Below are 24520 nucleotides of genomic sequence, written 5' to 3' on the forward strand. Positions count from 1 at the left end.
CACATAAAACCAAGTACTGGTGAAGATATGGGGTAATTCGAATTCTCAAGCACTTTTGTTATGTGCTTGTTATGAAGTACAAATAAGTAAAACTTTGGAGAGTATGTTTTTCAGCTAGCCTAACTGAAAATGTACAAAACTTGACCAAGCAATGCCATAATCCCACATGTGCATGGAAAGGATGTTACATAAGCGTAAATTGCAACATTATATATATATATATAAAAAGTTTAAAATGCACACAACCTAAATCTACTATGAGGATACTGTAGAAAAATAGTCTTATTTGTATACTATAGTATATCTATATAATGTAATATTATATGAGCCCAAATACCATACATTCTATTAACCATGCCACCCACTATTTTGAAAGATTATTTAAATGCTTTGACACTCCATCATTTTCTGGTTTCTAACTGTGGATGAAATTTGTCAACCCTTTTTCTCTTTTTGTTTTAAATTTTTTTCACATTTATTTTTTAGAGACAGAAAGAGACAAAGCACAGGCAGGGAAGGGGCAGAGAGAGAGAGGGAGACACAGAATTCAAAGCAGGCTCCAGGCTCTGAGCTGTCAGCACAGAGCCCTATGCGGGGCTCGAACCCATGAACCATGAGATCATGACCTGAGCTGAAGTCAGATGCTTAACCAACCAAGCCACCCAGATGCCCCAAGCCTTTTTCTTTTTAACATATTCTAATTTTTTAAGACTAGAGATCTACTAGTGTAAGTTGTTGCAAGTCATTGTTATTCCATCCACAGCATGATAGGTTAGGCCAAGTAATTCAGATTATTACATTTTATGGAGCAAATGAAAAAAAAATTAAGGATAATCAATTTTTAAGTCAGTGGACGTTTCAGTGTAAATAGGAAATATTGCGTATCTAATGTACGTGTATCCTAATGTAACTCTAAATCATGACACTTAAACATAATTGTGACTTTAAAATAGCACAGCCAAAGGGCGCCTGAGTGGCTCAGTCAGTTAAGCACCTGACTTTGGCTCAGTTCGTGATCTCACTGTTTGTGAGTTTGAACCCTGTGTCCAGCTCTGTGCTGGCACCTCACAGCCTAGAGCCCGCTTCAGATTCTGTGTCTCCCTCTCTCTGTGCCTCTCCCCTGCTCAGACTCTGTGTCTCTGACTCTTTCAAAAATAAATAAACATTAAATAAATTTCTTAATAGCACAGTTGAGGTGATACATTATTTAGAATCTCTAATTTCAATTATATGAGAATACAGGCATGATGTACTTCCAAAATATTATACTGATTATAGTCCCTGTTTTTATTCATATGTGATTAACCAGCCAATAATGAAAAGAAATTTCTCTATTACTATAAATATGATGATTATACTAATCTAATTTATTTTGTCATGAGATCTCTCCTTTGCTTTCTTAGGCATTAATATATACTGCTTGAATTACTGCGAGTGGATTTTCTATTATTATTGTGCAAAAACTAATAAAGACATTAAAAAGACAAAAGACTTAAGAGCATCTACTGCCAACTCATGATTACTCATGAAATTTATTGTCAATGTGGGAACAATGTTTCAAAGCTTTAAAAGTCAATAAAATTATAAAAATTTTAAAATATAAATCTTTGGTTTTCATAGGAGAATACAATTACTCATTATCTATGCCCCTAGTGGCAGTTAAAGATTTAATTGAATATTTTTATCATCAAAAATCTTAGCAAAGAAGTATAATAAGACACATAGATTCTACTTGCTGTTAAAGTAAAAATAAGGGGCGCATAGGTGGCTCAGTCAGTTAAGCGGCCCACTTCAGCTCAGGTCATGATCTCCTGGTTCATTGGCTCAAGCCCCATGTCGAGCTCTGTGCTGACAGCTCAGAGCCCGGACCCTGCTTCAGATTCTGTGTCTCCCTCTCTCTCTGCCCCTCTCCCACTCACATTCTGTCCCTCTCTCTCTCTCTCAAAAATAAATAAACATTAAAAAAATTTTAAGTAAAAATAAAAGACATAATGACCTATTTTATACAAAGACAATTTGGGCAGGGGCATGCTGTCATGAAAGTACCACCCACCTCTGTTTGCCACCACCAAATTCATTGGACGAATGTCTGTCTCTGTGCTCGAACAAGTTTCTTGCACTAGAGTAGGTGTAAAACCTGACCATGATCTATGTGGAATTTAGAGATAAATTTAATTTAAGCATCCATATAGGGAACTTGACTAAATAAATAAACTTTTTGTAAAAATGTAAAGTTGAACATGCTATTTATTAAAAGCATAAAAGAGATTGGCAGTCATAGGTCACTTACATCTCATCTTTATGAGAGAAAAGTTGAGTTTCCACATATAATTGCTATATTCAAGTCCTAGAGTTTAATTACAATGTATTCTTCTAAACGTTGTTTCTTATTGCAAAGACAGCCACATTCTCTGACTGAATGCTTTGCTAAATCAGGCAGCTCTTGTGGAATCTTGTTGCTATGAAAAATTCTAAACACCCCTTGTTTTATTGGACAGAGTTGCATTCATCAGGGAATGAGTCATTAAGATATGTATATCCACCTCAGCTGTGTTATCACTGAAAGGGCCAAAAGCTAAAGGCAAAAACCAAACCCTTCCAATATTTCAAAAGTGGACATGTGTCTTTTTGTAGTCAAAATCTGCATAATTGACTATACCTACAAAGCGAATTTTCATTAGCAATTTTAAAAGCAATTATTCCCTCCCATGATTTTTTAAATTTTCATTACATTCATATAAAAGATTATGTAGGGAACACATTAATATTTTCAGAGTTCTTTACTGATTTTTTATCATGTCATTTTCTTTTGCCTTAGAGAGTATGAATCGTACTTAAATTCTGAAATCTGTTGCAGCTTCTAATATTTCTCCTACTTGAGCCTAAATTGAAGAACTGTTTAAAATTGTCAAAATAATGATACGTCCACATACAATGTTGAAAAAGAGATAATAAAAATATAAGTGTAAACCCATCAAAACTATGTTTTGACTTATAGAATGATAGTCAAGGCATGAAAATTTAAATACCCTTCCATCTAAGCAATTGGTATATTCCAAATACTTGAACATGCTACAGTTAACCTTCCGTAAAAAGAATATGAGAAAAAATAACCCGAAACTTATTTCAAAACATGGTGAAATATATGAGAATGTCCTTTGTGCAACATTTTATTAATTTTGTGCTATCTTTAGATTCCCAGCTTCTTGCTCTACATTACATTTTCCACTTTGCTATATAATACAGTTCAGAAATGGTGCAAATTCTAACAAATGTACTTAGGAACTTTTGTAATATTTTCTCCAGGCCCTGTCAATATATGAGAACTATTTATCAAAAAACAGCTAATGATGTCCAAATTACTAGAATGAACCTTACATAAGGCAGCTCTTAACATGGCAAATGGGATCCATTCTCAAAAAAACACTCCACACCATCTTAGACGCTATGTCCCCACCTTCCAGTCTTCTGGCCATCACCTCTTCCCTGTGCCGCTGTCACTTCCCCTTGACTGCTTCCACAGAGGTATTTCTTCTGTGTGTCTTTCCTTTACATTTTCCGCTTTACAAAACTGCTAGGAAGATATTTGAGCCAAGATGTGCTGCCCTTGAAGAATTGTGTTTTTTATTTTATTCAATTCTCTCTCTGTCTACCTTCTTTTCAATAAGGTACTGCTGTTAGAACTACTCTGACTGATCATGTCTTATTCATCTCCTTTCCTTGGCAGAAATTCTTTTTCGTGGTTCCAACTTTTATGATTGCCCCTCTAAAAACATGGCTAACTGAATGGGTAGGAAGTGGAAGATGGATAGTAAGCTGGTGCCCTCCACCCTGTTCTCCTGCAAATTTCTACTTCTATGTCTATTTCTACTTTTACAGTTACTTTAACTGGGATGAATGTTACTTTAAATTTTCTTATAAGAAATGGGTATATACAATGGAATATTACTCAGCGATCAAAAAGAATGAAATCTTGCCATTTGCAACATGAATGGAACTGGAGTGAATTATGCTAAGTGAAATAAGTCAGTCAGAGAAAGACAAGTATCATATGATTTCACTCATATGTAGATTTAAGATACAAAACAGATGAACATAAGGAAGGAAAACAAAAATAATATCAAAACAGAGAGGTAGACAAACCGTAAGAGACTCTTAAATACAGAGAACAAACTGAGGGTTGCTTGTGGGGTATTGGGTGGGGGGGAAGGGCTGAGGGCATGAGAGGCATTAAGGAGGACAGTTGTTGGGATGAGCACTGGGTGTTATATTTAAGTGATGAATCATTAAATTCTATTCCTAAAATTATTATTACATTAAATGTTAACTCACTTGGATTTAAATTTAAAAAAATAAATAAAATTTAAAAAAAGAAATGATTACTTCAATAAATAAATAAATAAGCAATGGGTAAAAAAATCCACAGTATTGTTTAATTTTCTACAATACCATTTCTCCTTTGTAATCATTATTTTCCTGTTTCTATATCTTTCCTCCTATTTTCTGATATTCAGCAGGAGATTTAAGGGATTAGGCTACCTTTTAACCTCAGTTATCCTTCTGAAACTTTCTAACAATTTTTATGTGGAACTAGTCCATCCAGACAATGTGTACATTATTTATCTTGTTCACGCCTTTAATACCTTGACTGGATAGTGATACTTGGAAGAAAAAAAAATAATAGGTTTTGTTCCATTACACTTTATTGTATCTATACACTTTATCAGCTATATGACAGATTAAAACAGCCTTTCTGGATTTCTCTAGGAACTTAAACCCATTAATGATACAATGCTTGATTAGAATACAAATTGACAAACTGGAAGTTGAAATTTTTAGTAGGAGATTTTAAACCAACTGTTAATTAATAGTCTTATCAACTTTCTATTTTAAAGACAACAAAAGATCTGTGTTTTTTTAGTATTAAAAGAGTATCTTACATTCATTCCCTAAGTAGGAGCCTATTGACACTAAGAAGCTCATAACATGGTGATGATGGGTTTTATTCTTTCTTTGAAAGTCATGGTTTTCTGTCTGTGTACAACTTATTGCTAAGAAGTTTCTTAGAATCTAACCCTATAGCACTGTAGCTGCTGAACTAGTATTATGATCCAAAAATAATACCTGAGAATTACTTACCCTTGAACAGCAAAAGCTTACTTTATCACCTGCTTTACGAAAAGGAAGAAAGGCACAAAGGATTGGTGAAGTCACTAGACTATAATGACCTGCTTTAAATTTTCTATGATCTGGCTTAGTTTATGGATTCTATGATTTAATTCTTCGTTAAAGGGAAACAAAACTGAGCTTTAGCCACATACCAGGAAGGACTCAGGGAAAGTTGAGTTGATTTGCCCGAGAGCTTTGGCAGAATCATGAGGAGCTAAGAAATGTAACTTAATTATGCATGAGTAAGGAAGAGCCAGAATTCACAGTAAAATCACGCGTCAGTGATTTAGCTCTGGCTGAAAGTTTCAGGGTCTTGGAAATGATAACTTTATGTAGGCATTTCTTTCCTCAGGACTTTTCTTTCAAGTTTTTATAGATTTGAAAAAAGTTATTCAGCTGCTAAAGTACTATTCACATTTAGATAAGAAGGATCTTAATATAACTACTGATATGGAACTATCTTCTTCACCTTAGCAGTGAAATCTCCTCATGGAAGAATCCACTGTGTTGGGGGCTGAGGAGAGTGGGGCGGTTATTTTGGTAGGCATACACAAAGACTGTGTTTCCATTTCCTGGCCCTGGGGTAATCTTTGATAAACCTGAAAGAAAGCCTTTTCTTTGTTCCAGAAGGGCAGATGTTCACAGGAAGTACAAAAGGGATGGAAGGAAGGGGGCCTTTGAGGGAACTTAGGATTGTATGTTTTGTGTGACCTAAATTCTTATCCTTTGTCTCCGGATAATTCTTTAGTAAAATCTACATCATTCACTAGCATGTTGCAAAATCAGTTTTTTTTTAATGTTACAAAAATGTTGTTTCAGTGTTGGCACAGAGGGGAAATAGAGGCTGCCTCCAGGACAGCCAACCACAACTGGATTAAATGTAGCATGAAATAAAGAGGTTGTTAAAAAGCAGCAAAGATAAATCTTAAGTCTCAAACTTGTTTGCCTGGATTTGTGGGAAAGCTGATAGCTGGAATGCTCTCTCAGCTTGGACAATAAGAATATTAAGAGCTCCTCTTATGGGTGCCTGGGTGGCTCAGTCAGTTCAGCATCCAACTTCAACTCGGTCATGATCTCATGGTTCCTGAGTTCGAGCCCGCATCAGCTGACTGCTGTTGGTGCAGAACCCATTTCAGATTCTCTGTCCCCCACCCCTCTCTCTCTCTCTGCCCACCCCCCCTCAAAAATAAATAAACATTAAAAAGAAAGAGCTCTTCAGGGTGCCTGGGTGGCTCAGTCAGTTGAACTTCCGACTTCGGCTCAGGTTGTGATCTCACTGCTCATGAGTTCCAGTCCCGCGTCGGGCTCTGTGCTGACAACTCGGAGCCTGGAGCCTGCTTTGGATACTGTGTCTCCCTCTCTATGCCCCTAACCCACTCGTGTCCTGCCTCTGTCTCTCTCCAAAATGAATAAACATAGAAAGAAAGAAAGAAAGAAAGAAAGAAAGAAAGAAAGAAAGACCAAAACTGCAAAAAAACACTCCTGAGAAGGTTGCAGATACATCAAAAAACGTCAGGATGATGATGATCAAGATGGTCTTCAAGGTCCTCTCAGCTTGACGAAACTTTAGACAGATTTCTTTCTGACTATAACCCCTGACCTCCCTGTTCTTAGAGCATTTACTTTAGAAAACTTACTGTTGTAACTTCTCTCTCTGCCTCTTTGAAATATATGTAAATCTTCTCCCCATCTCTTGCAAGTTTTACAACTCAGGAAACATCTTTCTCAAAGACCTGAAAACCATCTCCTTAAATCATAAACATTATGAAAGGACTTAACACCCTCCCAGTCTCTGTGGGAGGTCAGAAGCCTACCTTGGATGAGAGTCAGTTAGCAAACACAGATGACCTAGTCATAAACACATTTACAAACTCAGGGAAAACTCAGTGCGTTCCACTTATACCATTGATCAACTTCCCCACAATGTATTCCACTTCTTTTCCACTAACTCATTTCAGCACTTAAAGAAACACTCCACCCTTTGTTTCAGCAGAATTGACTATTCAGACTTGGTCTGTGTTCTCTCCCCTCTTGCTGGCAATAATACTGGAATAACATCAACTTCTGCATACTCCTCTTTTCTGGTGCAATGTTTTCTTTAACAATGGGTAATTAGCTCTGGAAAGATACCAAACACTGAAGAGAAATGTGCTGAGAAAAAAAGAAGTGAGAAAATAACCAGCTATTTATAAGCAAGCCTCCTTGTTTTTAAATACTTGCTATAAGGCAATGTTATATTACATAACATCTTTAGAGATTATGTTCAAATACATTTAGAGATCTAATTCTATAGAAAGAAAATAGATGTATTTCTGACCCACCAACTTCAGAAAAGTTTAGTTCCTATCCTAACATAGCCCCCTGGGTAACACACCTGAATTGTAAGCCTGAGCTTCCAGGAAACACATTTAAAAAAATAAAGAAATAAATAAAACCATATCTAAGGACATTTAATATAGCTCAAGTCTTAGAAATCATCATTTTAAACAGTGGATCTGAGTATTAAAGTTAATGATGCAGGTGAAATTTTTGGCACAGTGCTTGGCATCTAAAAGATGGTGAGAATGTAGGCAGTCATCCATCACCTATGAACCTCAGTTTCTTCATCTGTTAAAAGGGGATAGTAATAATGGCTATTTCATAAGGTGATTATGAGGAATAAAGGAGATAGTGTGAATAAAGTACTTAGCAGATTGTTAGGCACATACTAAGGGTTACCAAATTTTTCTTTGAGTTGCTATTATTAATAGGACCCTTGGATCAAAAGGAAACCAAGTCCATAACACCCACATAGACTTAGAGATTGCTACTCTAAGCTACTTCTTGTATGAAGCAGCTCTGTTACTGGATTTGTTTTCTAACCTTATCCACCAGAGTCCATTGATACTTTCAAAAATCCTTTTATGACCCTGAGGTTCTAGGAGAGACCAAGCTACAATGTTCTTCATTCACAACTTTCTCAAAGGAAATCACAGAGCGAGGTTTACTGGGGTAAAGAAAACATATTCTGAGCCTTGGAAAGTCCATAGTGTGCAATATGTGTTTGCCAACAGCTCCTTTCAGGAGCCTACCCAGGTAGACCAAAGTCTATCCACCCAACAACCTTCTTCAAGCCCTCCCTCATCACACTTCCTCAAATACTGAGACTCTTGGAAAATCATGCAAAAACCAAAGAGCCTTTTATGAGAACTTCTCCAACTATTTCCTCTTAGAGGATAAGGGATATTCAATCACTTACTCTAAAGTTCTTCCACTTTCCTTAGGCCTCACCTGTACTTAGGGATGGAGTCTTACTAAGAAGAATAACTTCATTTTTCTTTACCATCGCCTTAATATTTATTTCTTTCTTAAATATTTATTTATTTTGAGAGACAGAGAGAACACAAGCAGAGGCAGGGCAGAGAGAGGGAGAGAGAGAGAATCTCAAGCAGGCTCCATGCTATCCGTGCAGAGCCCAACGGGGAGCCTCAATTTCACAAAGTGAGATTATGACCTGAGCTGAAATCAAGAATTGGGCGTTTAACTGACTGAGCCACCCAGGTGCCCCTGCCTTAACATTTCTGATGAAGGATTATTGGTCGCATGAAATTTTTCACCTATTTCTTTGATTCAGGGATTCCTCATATACACCTAGAAATATGTCTATTTCATCTAGCACAGTGTTGCTTAAGCAGTGTAGGGGGTGACAGGATGGGTAGGCAGCTCCTTCTGAGCACTACAGAGTCTCCCAGAATGCTACCATGATGACAGTGTCCCTTTGGTGACTTCTATGGTTTTAGCCACTTACAGTGCTCTGACAGCAGCATGTGGTAAAGTGGGGGAAAGGAATGCTTGGTTTCTACTTTCCCATAATGGTTTATTAATGGGCCCTCATGGTTGTATTTCTTCTGCTCCCACAGTACTGGTCATAGGCCAATAATTCAATAATACCAAAAAGGATGTACTTGAAATATCTATTCTTTTCAGAAATTCATGTTTAGTATTTATGGCTTATTCTTCCCTCTGGTTGAATGAATTTTCCTCAGAGGCTCCTCATTCCTCATGTAGCTAGAACACTGGCAACAAATCAGGATTCTGGTCTCGTCCATTTTGCTAGACATACCCAGGCCCATCGGATTTTCACTTGGTCTCCAGAGGGGTGTCTGATACTTCAAAACTAAAAAATATGGAATTTTTACCTGCTACATTTAAATGTAAAGTATTGGTCACCTTATTTTCAAACTATCTTTCATTATATCATTTCACGTTTTAATTTAAATTATCTAAACCTAATAGATTTCATCACTTAACCAATTTTTCTTACCAATCACTTTCTTACATTCTCTTCTCAATTACAGCTCAACCTGATTGTTTTAATTTCAACTTTAAAAATATGTTTATAGGGGTGTCTGGGTGACTCAGTTGGTTGAGCATCCCACTTTTGATTTCAGCTCAGGTCATAATCCCACAGTTCATGAGATGGAGCCCTGAGTTAGGCTCTGTGCTATCAGCAGGGAGTCTGCTTGGGATTCTCTCTCTCTCCCTGACTCCCTGCCCCTCCCCCACTCTCTGAATAAACATTTTTTAATAAAATAAAATGATAAAAATACATATATACTTTTGACTTCAACCCAGACACAAAAATGATAATATTAAAACTCATGTATGTGCTAATAATATTGTGCTAGTAATAAAGATGCACTCTCTAAAAACAAAAAAATATATATTGCTAAAGCCCTCTTTTAAGATATGATATGTTTTGTTCTTTTTTTCCTATGGGGTACTGTATAAGAACTTAAATATATTTGCTGTTAGCAAATACTTCTTTATATTTAATCATACTGATATTTGACCAGATTACTCTTCGTGTAAATATGCATAAGTGACTGCACTCTCAGATATTATATTTGTGCCAGACAACCAGAAAAAAATTGAGGCAGAAATAATTTATAGTTTTCAAAAATAGTTTATTACATAAACATATCTTGAAAATATGCTTATTTGCTTCTCTCTCGGACAGTGTTTATTCGGCATCTCCAGGGAAGGGGTTCTAATCTGCTTGGTGTATCTAAGCATGTGTCCAATGCTCAAGAAAATACACTCTCTAGAAGGTGGAAAAGTCCTCCTTTATTGTATCAGAAAATGTTAGCATCTTCCAATATGTGGTTAGAAATGAAATTGGTATTTTATATGATATTTTCAAGTTTTATGGAGAAGAAGGGTTTTAAGAATCAATTAATGCTGCATCCTCAAATACAACTTATCACTTTGCTTCTCTATCAGGTAAAATCAAGTGTTTGGATTAAAAATAAATACAAAATAAATAAAAGGAAAACCTCTAAAGAATAATACCGTTTAGTAGTTCTAAATCAAATCTATTTTGTCACCAAGGAGATAACATGCTTTCAACTTGTTTTTCATACCAGATGTCCATTAGGCCCATTTCCAATTTTACATAAATCTGAGACATCAATGGATCCTAATTAATCTGATTCCACACACAAAGGTGAGCATCCATGTCACAAAAATTGAAGGAACTCAACAAATAAAACCGAAGTGTAAATACTTAAAATGACATGAAGGAAAAGAAGTGCTGAAATTAAAGAAGCAAATCCTGCAATATTATCCTAAATCCAAAATCAGCAAAGCATGAAATCCTAGGTCTTGGAAGGATTTTGAAAATGTATTTAACCCAGCAACATTCCTTGAGCTCCATTCAGACCTACTTTTGCTCTCTGGTTTACACTGTGCTAATCACATAATTTCATTTTATCTTTGCAGTAACCCACAGAAGAAGATATTATAATTACTTAGCAAGTTGGTACAGCAAGGCTGGAACATAACTGCAACCTTCAGTATCATCTTCTGCATTCTTTCCATTATACAACATAAGCAACGATTTATCCTGTCTTTATTCGGCTCCAGTGACCACACTTTAATTGTCAAGAATTATTATGCACCATCTGTTATAATAAATATGTACAGATTTAGTCATGGAGGAAAGGTAACCCAGCCTAAGGGGTTTTGTGCAAGCTTGACTGTTGAAATAGGACCTGAACTCACTGAAGAATAAATAAAATATGATTAAAGGGGAAAAGAGTCTAATGAAGTTTGGGACTGGAAACTTGGAATCAAAATCAGAAATTTCTGCTAGTAGCCTTTCGTCCCTACTCTGCTACTATTAATTTGGGCTATACTTATGTAAAGGCAAATGCAAATTAAAAATAAAAGGCTTTATTCTCCCTGATAAAAATAAGGAAAGAGATTCCTCCCCTCCCATATCATACCACTTATTTTAGAAAACTTATAATAAGTTCTTACTCTGTCTCTTTGAAAAATTTGTAAATCCTTTTAAAAGTTAAATTAGGCTTTTGCCACCTTAAGGACCCAAAAATGTCTTTTTCAAGGACCTGGGAAATATCCCATTAAAAAGTAAACACCAAGAAAAATAGCACTGTAGTCTCCCAGTTTCTGTGGAAGGGCATTTATTTTAATAGTTACGTACTTATTTTATTTTTCCATTAGAGCAATGATAATTACTACCTCAAAACTATGATTTTATGGGCATTTGTCCTTGATTTGAGAGTTCCCCTAACTTGAGGCTAAAACAATATAGTGAGCTGGTTTAAGGTAAATTTAAAGAAAAATACAGCTATCTTTCAATGGGACCAAAAGATTTGCAATTTGGTAAACTATGGTCAATAAATTTGAAATCACACTTGTATGTTCCTCAAAACCCTAATTAATACATTTAGAGAAAAAAGGGGAGCCTGGGTGGCTCAGTTAAGTGTATGACTTAGGCTCAGGTCATGATATCAGGGTTGGTGAGTTTGAACCCCGCATTGGGCTCTGTGCTGATATTTCAGAGCCTGAAGCCTGCTTGGGTTTCTGTGTCTCCTTCTCACTCTGCCCCTCCCCGTTCGGCTCTGTCTCTTGCTCTCTCTAAAAAATGAATAAATATTTAAAAAATTAAATATATATAGAGAGAGAGAAAAAAAAGACGAAAGAGGAGAAATAAAATATTCTTGTAACCATTGTATAGAATCTATTATTTTTAAATTTAGGTTAGACTTGTTTCCAAATATTTAAATTACTAAACACAAAACCTAATTAAATATTATTATATGAGAGAGCTGTTTTGATTCTACCTAAAAGTCACCATAATTCATAGAAAGCTGGTGTATACAAGACGGTGTACAGGTCTTTTATTGAGCACAAAACAGTAGGTCTTGTTATTTTTACAATTGTTTAATATTCATTCATTAATTCATCCATTAATTAATCAACAAATATTCATTTTTTTAAAACTTCTCTTACACACATATAAATGTATGCAAGTCACAAGTTTTACAGCTCACTGAATTATCACAAAATAAACACACCATGGTAGCCAACGTCCAGACCAAGTACCTTTGAAGTTCACTACCTCTCCTTCCCAAAGTCATCACTGTCCTAATTTCTGATCCCAGAAGTTACTGTTTCTTGATTTTTGAGTTTTACATAAAGGGAATCACAATATGTAATTATTTTGTGTCACGCTCGCTTTATGGTAATCCATTGTTTGAATACACCACAATTACTCCATCCAATCTACTGTTTTTGGAATTTGGGATGTGTCCAGTTTGAGACGATTATGAAGAATCTTCTTCAGACATTCTTGTATATGTCTTCCGGCGCACACATGTATACACTTTGGGGGGCACCCCTAGTTGTGGAACCGTTGGGTTTGCCAGCGTCAGCTGTAGAGAAAATGCAGGCAGCGTTCCGAAACGGTCACACGTTCACACTCCCACCGGAGCTTCCAAAAGCTGCTCCAGATCCCGGCCAGCTCTGCAGTTTTTACTGCTCTGGCAGTGCTCGGTGCCACCTCCTGATGCTTCCGGTAAGGTTTTCCCTGATGAGGAGGTGGAACACCTGTCCATCTGTCAGTGGCCTTTCTGGTACCCTCGTTTGTAAAGTGTTTTCTAGCCTTTTGCCCATTTTTTTAAATTGGGTTGCTAATTTATTTTATTTTATTTTATTTTATTTTATTTTATTTTATTTTATTTTATTATTTTTTTACTGATTTGTAGTCATTCTTTATATGCTTTATATGTCTGGATGCGAGTCCTTTGCCAGTTACATGTGTTGCCAGTTACATGTGCCTCTCGCAATCTGGGTCTGGTCTTTTCATTGCCTAAATGTGTATTTTGACGAACAGAGCTTTTAATTTTAACGTTGTCCACCTTATCAATCTTTTTTATGGCTGACGCTTTTTCTATTCTGTTTAAGAAACCTTCTTTGGGGAACCTGCATGGTTCAATCTTAAGGGTAAGTATTTGACTTTTGATTTCGGCTCAGATCATAATCACACCATTCCTGAGTTGGAGCCCCCACATGGGGCTTTGTGCTGACAGTGCAGAGCCTGCTTGAGATTCTCACTCTCCCCTCTCTCTCTTTCCCTACCCCACTTGTTCTCTCTCTTAAAATAAGTAAATGGACTTAAAAAATAAAATAAGAAAAGAAAGGAAAGGAAAGGAAAGGAAAGGAAAGGAAAATAAATCTTCTACCTTAAAATTTTAACGCCCTTCCCCTATTTTACCCATCTCCCCCACCTCTTCCTCTCTGACAACCACCAAATTATTCTCTGTATTTATGAGTCTGTTTTGTTTCAATGAACAAATATTCTTATGTAGTTATTATAAGCCAGCCACCGATCTAGTGCTAGGAATATAATGATGAATGAGAAAGACATAGAATCTGCCCACATTCTAGTATGGAAGGCATGAAATAAATAACTGAATGTCTACTTTGTTATAAAATACTACTGGGTTTTGAATTATCTATAGATTTTATACTTATATTCATTCTATTCTTCTCATTGGAATGGTTATCATGTTAGTAAATTTTTTTCATAAATGTTTTGATGTAGATAATGCATTTTTGGTCAATAAGGTCAATCTGAAAGAATCAAACATGTGAGCATGGACTGTTTTTTAATATATATATTTGTAAAATATAACAGTTAATGTGGGTTTTCAGTATTAGAATTTCAATTGTGTTAACTCAAGGAATACCAGCTACATCTGTTTCTTCTTATCAAAGTTGCAACCACTTTTGTTTTAGAGTTTCTATTTAAGTCATCTTTTAATCAGTTCTTATTTAAAGAGCAGAGAACACTTCATTTGTAGTCTTCTCAAAAAAGCACAATTTCTTTCTTCTAAAGAGCTCAGAACAATGATCTTTTAGTCCTGTGTCATTCTGATATAACTGTTTAATTTTGATTTTAGACTGCCTCTTTTCAGAATGAATACAAAAGTTAGAAAAAAAACAATTTTTTTATAAACTCATCTTTATTTTTTATTATCCTTAAAAAAAAAAAGAGGCTCAACCACTGCACCAAATTTAAACTTAGAAAAATAGGTGGGACACAACTTTGCACATACAAATCCTGATTTGGTAGAATTGATTAGTGAAAAACAAACATTTCAGAGCATTTCAGAGAACTGATGGACATATGTAGTGCCACACTACTGCCTTAACTTCAAGTAAGGAAAAGTAATTTTCTTTAAAGAGCTATCTGTCATAGAAGTGAACATAGCTAATGAATTATTTTCTTAATTGCCACTATTTCCACCATTAATATTTCGTTGCCAAGAAGCCAATTTTAGGAAAGCCTAAACTTTGATCAGATGAAGCTATTTTCTTCTGCTCACCAACTTCAGGTTACCGTGACGTCCTGGATGTATTTCTTCAATTTTCTCACTACAGTAATTGGGATTTTTGTGATAATTCCAATACAAACTAAGAGACTAGACAAGGAGCTTACAGTATTGATTTCACTCAAGAGAATTATGATAATGTTGGGCAAAGAAGTACTATTTCTGTCAGAAATTGCCAATGTAATGACTTGAGAGATTGATTTATAGAACTCTTCCAGAAAAATCAGTAAGACTATTGATTATGTGTATGTGGAAGTTAAGGCATTTTTTGTTTAGCAAAGGTAGGAAGATTGTGCTGAGTCTTCTGAGTTTTACAACATGATACACTGTATATTAAAATCTAAATCGGTGTGATACAGAGAGCTTTAGTCATTTAGGAAATCTTCATGGAGAAGGTAAGACCACATACGGCTAAAGAAGAAGCAGGAGATGGGGGGCAGGTAGGTGAAATAGATAAAGGAGCTTAAGAGGCACAAACTTCTAGTTATAAAATAAGTCACAGAGATGAAAACTACAGCATATGGAATATAGCCGATAATGTGGTAATAACGTATAACAACAACCACTGCACTTATAGCGGCGAGCCCTGAGTAATATATAGAGATGATGAATCAATATTTGTACACCTTAAAACTAATATAACCTTGCATGTTAATTGTACTCCAATACATTTTTAAATAAAAATTAAATGATCTTAAAAAAAAAAAAAGAATCAGTAGACCAAAGTATTATAAATATCAGAGGACATAGCAATGGTAACAAAATGTGAAAGCATAAGAAACCCAGAGCATTGGGTTTGTATAGAAAAGTGGTGGTTGTTTTAAAAACAGGGTTAGAATTCTGCATAAAATGCTAAGAAACTTAATGTAATACATAGGAATAGAAAACTTGATTTTTTTTTAATTTTTTGGCTGGGGAATTAATTTAGAAGATAAACGTGTGTTAAAGAATATCAAAGTGATACTTCTAAATAATGACTCATGACCAAAAGTTTATTTTTTCTATTTCTCTAAGAGTATGTAGTAACTGTGCTCTTTGCCTATTGGGAGGACCACCATATGGTGATGGAGCCAGCTAAGTGGGCAGGGTCACATTCTGCCTTTTGGAAAGCAAATTCATTGGGATGAACAAGTTCTATTTCGGGCTTGAGCCACAGGCTAAGAATTTGGGTATCCTGAGGATGGGCACATGGACTCTGTCTGGGAACTCAGAGCTTGGAGCTGCAGTGCAAAGTCCTAAATCCACAGCACAGTCATTGTCCGCTTTGGCATTCAGAAAGCAAGTATTTTAGAATAAATGCTTCAGTCAAAAATAAATTTGGCGAGGGCTCATGCGTCGCTCAGTCCCTTAAGCGACTGACTCTTGGTTTTGGCTCAGGTCATGATCTCATGGTTTGTGAGTCTGAGCCCTGCCTTGGGCTCCACGCTGACAGCACAGGGCCTGCTTGGGATTCTCTCTCTGCCTCTGTCTCTGCCCTTCCCCTGCTCGCATACACAAGCTCTCTCCCTCTCTCTCTTTCTCTCTCTCCCTCCCTCCCTCAAAAATAAATAAACTTAAGGGGCACCTGGGTGGCTCAGTCGGTTGGGCATCCGACTTCGGCTCAGGTCATGATCTCACGGTCCGTGAGTTTGAGCCCCGCGTCAGGCTCTGTGCTGACAGCTCAGAGCCTGGAGCCTGTTTCAGATTCTGTGTCTCCCTCTCTCTCTGACCCTCCCCCATTCATGCTCTGTCTCTCTCTGTCTCAAAAATAAATAAACATTAAAAAATTTTTTTTAAATAAATAAATAAACTTAAAATTTTTGGAAAAAGAAGCAATCAATATGAGTGAAAAATCCAGAGATTTTAGAGAAGGAAAAAAAAGTCCCCAAACATGAACAGGAATATGAAAAATATGGAGAGGTTTGACAGCACGTGTGCAGAAACGGATAGTGGAGACAAACTGTTCAATATAATCCTGGTGAACTAAAGGATAAATAAATCTTGTTAACTTAGAAACTTTCACAGATAGGAAAACCTTTCTTGCCAGAACAGTATTTCTACACTGCTCTGATATGTTAAACTGGTGAAAAATATTCCTGATCTTGTATCCCCAGAGTGGAATGAAACCAGAGGAAATCTCTAAAAGGCAATGTCTCCATCTCCATAATAGCTATGCATTTACAATTTCACCATTTTCTGTTCATCAACGCAGTCAGAACTTTATATTAGTTCATGCAGAGAGCCTCATTCCCCTCAAGTCTTGGCACAAGAATCTGGACTTATCTTTGTGTTGCATAAATGTTTTCCTGACAGACTGTTACCCTAGGGGAATCCAATATTCCAAATGTAAGGCCCTGGATTGAACCACCTGGTCTCAATTTCAAAACCTTCAAGTTAATATCTGTAAAAAATTCAAAGTTTTGGATAACAAATTGTGCAGGCTAAACTTTCCAAGATTCAGAAAGGAAATAAGAAAAGGGAAAAAAATCATTCATTTAACAAATAGTTGTTGAGCTTGATTAGCATAGAAATAGTCCTCCCATATAAACCTCATATGTATCTCATCTTACAAGGTTTCTCCTCTGGTCAGTTTTTGATATTTGCTATTACATGCCAGAAATATTTGCGTGATTACATGCCAGAAATTTCCATTTAGGTTGGAACAGAATTTTATAAATATGACTCGTGTCCATGACCAATTTGGAAAGCAGGGAGTAATACATCCATAGGGGAAAATTTTTCATGGGGCTATAGAGGGAAGGAAGTCACTAAGAGGTAGCACAAAGGTTCACCTTTCAAGAGGCATGGCCTACCTCAGAGGCGAGGACAGGACATCCCAAGCCATCTTGTAGACTGAGATATGGAATTGAGCATCCTTTCAGTTACTTCGCTGCATGTCCCTGAAGTGTTCAAAGAAATAGCACATCTGAAAGTTATGAAGCTAGAGATTTGGGGACTGCAACGCTACCCTCGGGCATTGAGACTGCAGGAGAGACGTAGAAGAAGCTCTTCTCCCATCTGTCACCCAGCACACAAGAGAAATGAAGGAGCACATTTCTCATTTCAGATGTAGAGACCAGAAAAGAAATACTTCAAATTTAGATCATTGCTTCGTGTTTAGCATTCCTGCACGTGTATCACTTTGGTCCTATTAAACCTGATTGAATAGTCAAAAATAAAATCCTCAAGTATGACTAGTCGAGAATGTCTAGTTAAGGAAAAACAATTTATTGTTTACCTCAGTCTTGCCTGTATGCAGAACTAAGTTTAGATCGTGTTTGCTTTAATAACTTTTAAACTTTTAAGCTTCAAAGTTTGAACTTTAAACTTTTAAACTTTTAACTTCTGAGTTGAAATATAGTTAAAATGTGATGAATGTAACTGACCATACAGTTATTGATGATGCAGATGGAATGAAATTATTAGAAATTTTTCAAAATGGTAGAAACATCCTGAATTAAGAAAATGTAGGACTTCTGGGAAAGGTGGCAGTGTAAGGGAGGACCCTACACTGACCTTTTCCCATGGATACAACTAGATAACACCCACATTAGCATAAATAACTTAGAAAATGACCCAAAGGCTGGCAGAACAGATTCTCCACAGCTACATAGAGAGAGGCCACATCAAAAATGGTAGGAAGGGCTGAGACGCAGTCGGGAACCAAGCTGACATTTTATTCAACATAGTACTGGAAGTCCTAGCCACAGGAATCAGACAACAAACAGAAATAAAAGGCCTCCAAATTGGTAAAGAAGAAGTAAAACTCACTATTTGCAGATGATGTAATACCACGTATAAAAAAAACCCTAAGGAATCACCAAAAAACTACCGGAACCACTAATTGAATTCAGTAAGGTCGCAGGATATAAAATCAATGTAAAGAAATCGCTTGCATTTCTATACACAAATAATGAAGAAGCAGAAAGAGAAATTAAGAAAGCAATTCAATTTACAATTGCACCAAAAAGAATAAAATACCTAAGACTAAACTTAGTCAAGGAGGTGAAAGACCTGCACTCTGAAAACTATAAAACATTGATATAAGAAATTAAAGATAACACCAACAAATGGAAAAATATTCCATGCTTATAGATTGGGAAACAAAATATTGCTAAAAAGTCCATACTATCCAATGCAATCCCTATCAAAATACAAACATCATTTATCACAGGGCTAGAAAAACTAATTCTAAAATTTGTATGGAGGCACAAAAGATCCCAAAAGTCTTGAAAAAGAAGAACAAGGGGTGCCTGGGTGGCTCAACTGGTTAAGTGTCTTTCTCTAGATTTTGACTGAGCCCATATTGGGCTCTGGACTGACAGCACAAAGCCTGCTTGGGATTCTCTCTCCCTCTCTCTGTGCCCCTACCCTGTTCTCTCTCTCTTTCCCTCCTTCTCTCTTTTCCAAAATAAATGAAAAAAATTTTAAAAGGAAAAAGGAGAACAAACATAGAGGTATCACAATCCCAAATTTCGAGGTGTACAATAAACCTGTAGTATGGTACTGACACAAAAATAGCACATCGATCAATAGAACAGAATAGAGAGCTCAGAAATAAACCCACAATTAAATTTTTATGTTTGTTGGTCAAATATGTTTATATTTGACAAAACAGGAAAGACTATCCAATGGGAAAAAGTCTCTTCAACAAATGGTGTTGGGAAAACTGGATAGCTACCTGCAAAAGAATGAAACAAGACCACTATCTATCACCATACACAGAAATAAACTCAAAATGGATTAAAGACCTAAATATGAGACCTGAAACCATAAATCCTAGAAGAGAGCACAGACAGTAGTTTCTGTGACATTGGCCATAGCAAAATACTTCTAAGCATGTCTCCTGAGACCAGGGAAACAAAAGCAAAAATAAACTGTAGGGACAACATCAAAATAAAAAGCTACTGCACAGCAAAGGACATAATCAACAAAGCATTAAGACAACCTACTGATTTCTACCAAACATTTAAAGAGGAGTTAATACCTATTTTTCTCAAACTATTCCAAAAATGGAAGGAAAACTTCCAAGTTAATTCTATGAGATCAGCATTACTCTAATATCAAAACCGGACAAAGACATTATAGCAGAAAAGAGAGTAATACAAGCCAATATCTCTGATGAATATTGATGCAAAAATCCTCAACAAAATAATAGCAAACTGAATCCAACAATACATTTAAAAAATTAATTCACCATGATCAAAAGGAATTTATTTCCAGGATGCCAGTGTAGTTCAATATTCACAAATCAATCAGTGTGATGCATCGCATCAACAAGAGAAAGAATAAAATCCATATGATCATTTCAGTAGAAGCAGAAAAAGCATTTGACAAAGTACAACATCCATTCATGATAAAAAACACTCAACGAAGTAGGTTAAGACGAAACATAGCTCAACATAAAAAGGTTTTATATGAAAAACCTATAGCTAACATCATTCTCACTGGGAAAAAATAAAGCTTTTCCCCTAAGGTTTTTGCATTAAATTAACCTAACACTTAGTGGCTTAACATAATATTTTTACTGCACCATTTCTGTGAGTCAGGAATCTAGGCATAGTTTGTCTTGTTCCTCTGGCTCTGGGCCTCTCACAAGGCTGCAATGAAGGTGTTGGACAAAACTGTAGTCTTACTTTTAAAATTATTTTTAGTAGTTTTATTGAGGCACAATTTACACACAACTGTACATATTAAATGTGTACAGGTTGATGAGTTTAGACATAAGCAAACACCTGTGATACCATGATTGCAATTAAGGTAAATATACACATCACCTCCAAAAATTATCTCATGTCCCTGTTTCTGTTTTTATTTTTGTAGCAAGAACAGTTAACACGTGATCTACCCTCTTAACCACATTTTGAAGCTCACAATACCTCTATTGCAAACTGTAGGTACTGTGTTGTATAGTAGAATTCTGGAACTTAGTCATCTAGTATAGCAGAAACTATGTCCTTTGAAAAACAGCTGTCCATATCCACCTCATCTCAGTCCCTGTTACTATTGTGTTCTCTGCCTCTATGAGTTTGACCATTTTAGATACCTCACATAAGTGGAATCATACAGTGTTTGTCTTTCTATACCTGGCTTATTTCACTTACTGTAATGTCCTCCAGCTTCATCCGTGTTGCTGAAAATGGCAGGATTTCCTTCCTTTTTTATGCCTGAAAGATATTTTATTGTATGTATATACCATATTATCTTTACTTATTGGTTGACACATACAAGTCATTTCCATATATTGGCTATTGTGAATAATACTGCACTGAACATGGAAAAGAGACATGGTGTCTCTTTAAGATTTGATTTCAGTTCTTTTGAATATACACTCAAAAGAGGGATTATTGGATCATATGGTAGTTCTATTTTTAATTTTTTAAGAACCCTCCCTACTGCCTTCCAAGGCTGCCACAGCATTTTATGTTCCCACAAACAGTATACAACTGATTTACAATAGCATCAAAAAAAATATGATACTTAGGAAAAACTTAACCAAAGAAGTGAAAGATTTCTAAACTAAAAACTATAAATATTTATAAAAGAAATTAAAGGAAACACACTGAATGGAAAGATATTCCCTGTTTATGAACTGGAAGATTTAATATTGTTACTGTCCATACCACCTAAAGCGATCTAGAGATTCAATGCTACCCCTATTAAAATCCCAATGGTATATTGTACATAAATGAAAAAAAAAAAAACAGAATTCATATGGAATGATAAAAGTCCCAGTGTAGCCAAAGTAATCTTGAGAAAAGCTTGAGGCAGCACACTCCCTGATTTCAAAGTTATAGGGCTATAGTAATTAAAACAGTATGGCACTGGCATAAAGATACACATAGAGCCCAATGGAACAGGTTAGAGAGTCTAGGAATCAGCTCATCCATATAAGGTCAGCTGATCTTTGACAAAAGTTGATCTTTGACAAGAGAGCCAAGAATACACAACTGGGAAAGGACGGTTTCCAATAAGTGGGATAGAAAAAACTCTGGATATCCACATGCAAAAATAAATATATAAACAAAATTGGACCACAAGATTGCACAAAAATCTACTCAAATTGGGAGTGCCTGGGTGGCTCGGTTGGTTAAGCATCCTACTTTTGCTCAGGTCCATGATCTCACAGTTTGTGGGTTCAAGCTCCATATTGGGCTCTATGCTGATAGCTCAGAGCCTGGAGACTGCTTCAGATTCTGTGTCTCCCTCTCTCTTTCTACCCACCCCCCCACTCATGCTCTGTCTCTGTCTGTCTCCCAAAAATAAATAAAACATTAAAAAGTTGTTTTAAAACTCAAATGGACTAAGAACTGAAATGTAAGGCCTGAAGCTGTAAAATTCTTAGAAGAAAACAAAAACTAAAAGCTTCTTGACATTAGTCTTAGCAATGATGTTATTGGAGGACATCAAAATAAATCACAGGCAATAAAAGCAAAAATACACATCAAACAAAAAAGTTTCTGCACAGCAAAGAAAACAATAAACAAAATGAATGGCAAACTATGGGATGGAAGAAAACATTTGTAAGCCATGTACCTGGTAAGAGATTAATATCCAAAATATATAAGGAAATCCTACAACTCAATAGCAACAAACAAACAAAAAATAACTTAAAAATGGGGAAAAGACTTGAACAGACATTCCTCCAAAAATGGCATCCAAATGGTCAACAGGTATACGAAAAGATGTTCAACATCATTAGTTATCAGGGAAATGCAAATGAAAACCACAATAAGACACTACACTGTTAAGATGGCAATTAATCCTGTGAAGATATAGTCTTGTTTTAAGACTTGAATTGGAGTGAATTCACAATAATGGTTTTGATAAGATTCAGTGCCTCACAAGCTTTTGGCTTCAGATCCTTGTTTCCCTGCCATGGAGAACATACTACTATGTAAGCAAAGGGGAGAGGGAAAATAAGTAACAAGACAGAAGTCACTATATTCTTTAATTTGATCTAGGAACCAACATCCTATAATTTTTGCCATGTGCTATTCATAAAAAGTAGGTCACTAAGCCTATACCTTAAACAAGGGCATAAATACCAGTAGACAGAGATCACTGGGAGCTATTTTAGATTCAGCCTACCATATATTAGAAAATAAAACTGTGCTTCACTGAATCTTAGGAATAAAACTACGCATACTTTTTCAGAGTTGTTTTTTTTTTTACTGTTTTCTTATTTATTTGTAGGTTTTCTTTAAAAATTACTGCTCAACTACTTTCCACACTTTGGTTCCTGAACTCAATTGTTTACCATTGCTTATTTATTTAGAGTGTATACTTCATCCTGAAAGACAATATCCTTTCTTTTAGGGTAATGTCTCAAACTGGCACATCAGCAGAATATTGAAAAGACCATTCAACTATTTTATCAGGTTGGCAACTTCAGAGTGTGGTATGTGATAGACCAGTGTGGAACCCACGCTCTTCTGCCCATTGCTGTGCCTCTTTGCTAAGAAGTGGATGCCTTAGTTTGAGATGATGCTGTGAAGCATTCAGTGTTAATGGCTGAAAGTCTTTGTAAGTCCTCAAAGTTCAGGAAGCAAAGGAAAATGCATACTTGGAATGTGTTTTATAAATGTTCATGTTCCCCCCAATTCATATGTTGAAATATCAACGTGATGGTATTAGGAGGTGGGGCCTTTGAGAAGTGCTTAGGTCCTTAAAGCCATCATGAATGGAATTAGTGACCTTATAGAAGAGGTCCTAGAGACCTAGCTCAATCCTTTCCCATATGAGGACACAGCAAGAAGTCACAGTCTACAGCACAGAAGAGGACCGTCACCAGTACCTGACCATACTGTCATCCCAATCTTGGACTTCCAATTTCCAGAACTGTGAGAAATAAAGTCCTATTGTTTAAAAATTACCCAGTCTTTTTTATTTTACTATAGCATCCCAAACAGACTAAGACAATGTGTGAATCTCAATCAAGAGCAATTGATTTCAGGGGTGCCTAGGTGGCTCTGTCGCTTAAGCATCCGGCTCTTGGTCTCAGCTCAGGTCATGATCTCACAGTTTGTGGGATGGAGCCCCCTGTGGGGCTCTGTGTTGTGGGTGTGGGGTCTGCTTGGGATTCTGTCTCACCCTCTCTCTCTCTCTGCCCCTCTCCTGCTGGTGCTCTATTTGTCTCAAAATAAATAAATAAACATTTTTTTTAAAGAGGAATTGCTTTCAGGGTAGAAGGGGTTCAAGAGAATATATTGCCACCAAATTGGCCTTCTTAAGATGGTGCCATATCAGGGGCTTACCACTGGTCTCTGTTGCTGGCAGTTGGGATAGTCAGCAGCGAGGAGTAGCAGTCTTCATGAGGTGATCCAGGCTTTCGGGTTTACGTATAGCCCTCGTCCCTGTCATCATGGTTACTGCATCCATTTGTTTAATTTGCCAACAATGGTTTGCCAATAGCTAACTACGCTGTGCTGTGTAATTTTATCTATTTGGTTATTTAGTGCTTCTTCTATTGGTAAAGGTGGATCAATTCTACAAGGCACTCATTTATATGAGTGATACAAAAACCTTACACACTTTGTACCCACTCCTATCTGTCCATCCACACACCTCTTCACAGCCCTCCTTACCCTTATCTTCCAAACTTTATCCTCCAGTCCCCTGACTAATCTGTCTATATTCTTGCTTTAGGCACATCTCTTGCTCCACCATGTTGATGACTACGTGCATAGTGT

The 24520-nt window shown here is 36.3% G+C and overlaps 1 pseudogene; it reads left to right on the forward strand.

The window, feature by feature from the left end:
• LOC125148655 (sterol-4-alpha-carboxylate 3-dehydrogenase, decarboxylating-like) overlaps positions 1-24520 on the forward strand; it is a 96062-nt pseudogene that overhangs the window by 57914 nt on the left and 13628 nt on the right.

The sequence above is a fragment of the Prionailurus viverrinus genome, chromosome D3 (assembly GCF_022837055.1).
Source record: "Prionailurus viverrinus isolate Anna chromosome D3, UM_Priviv_1.0, whole genome shotgun sequence".
Taxonomy (NCBI): domain Eukaryota; kingdom Metazoa; phylum Chordata; class Mammalia; order Carnivora; family Felidae; genus Prionailurus; species Prionailurus viverrinus.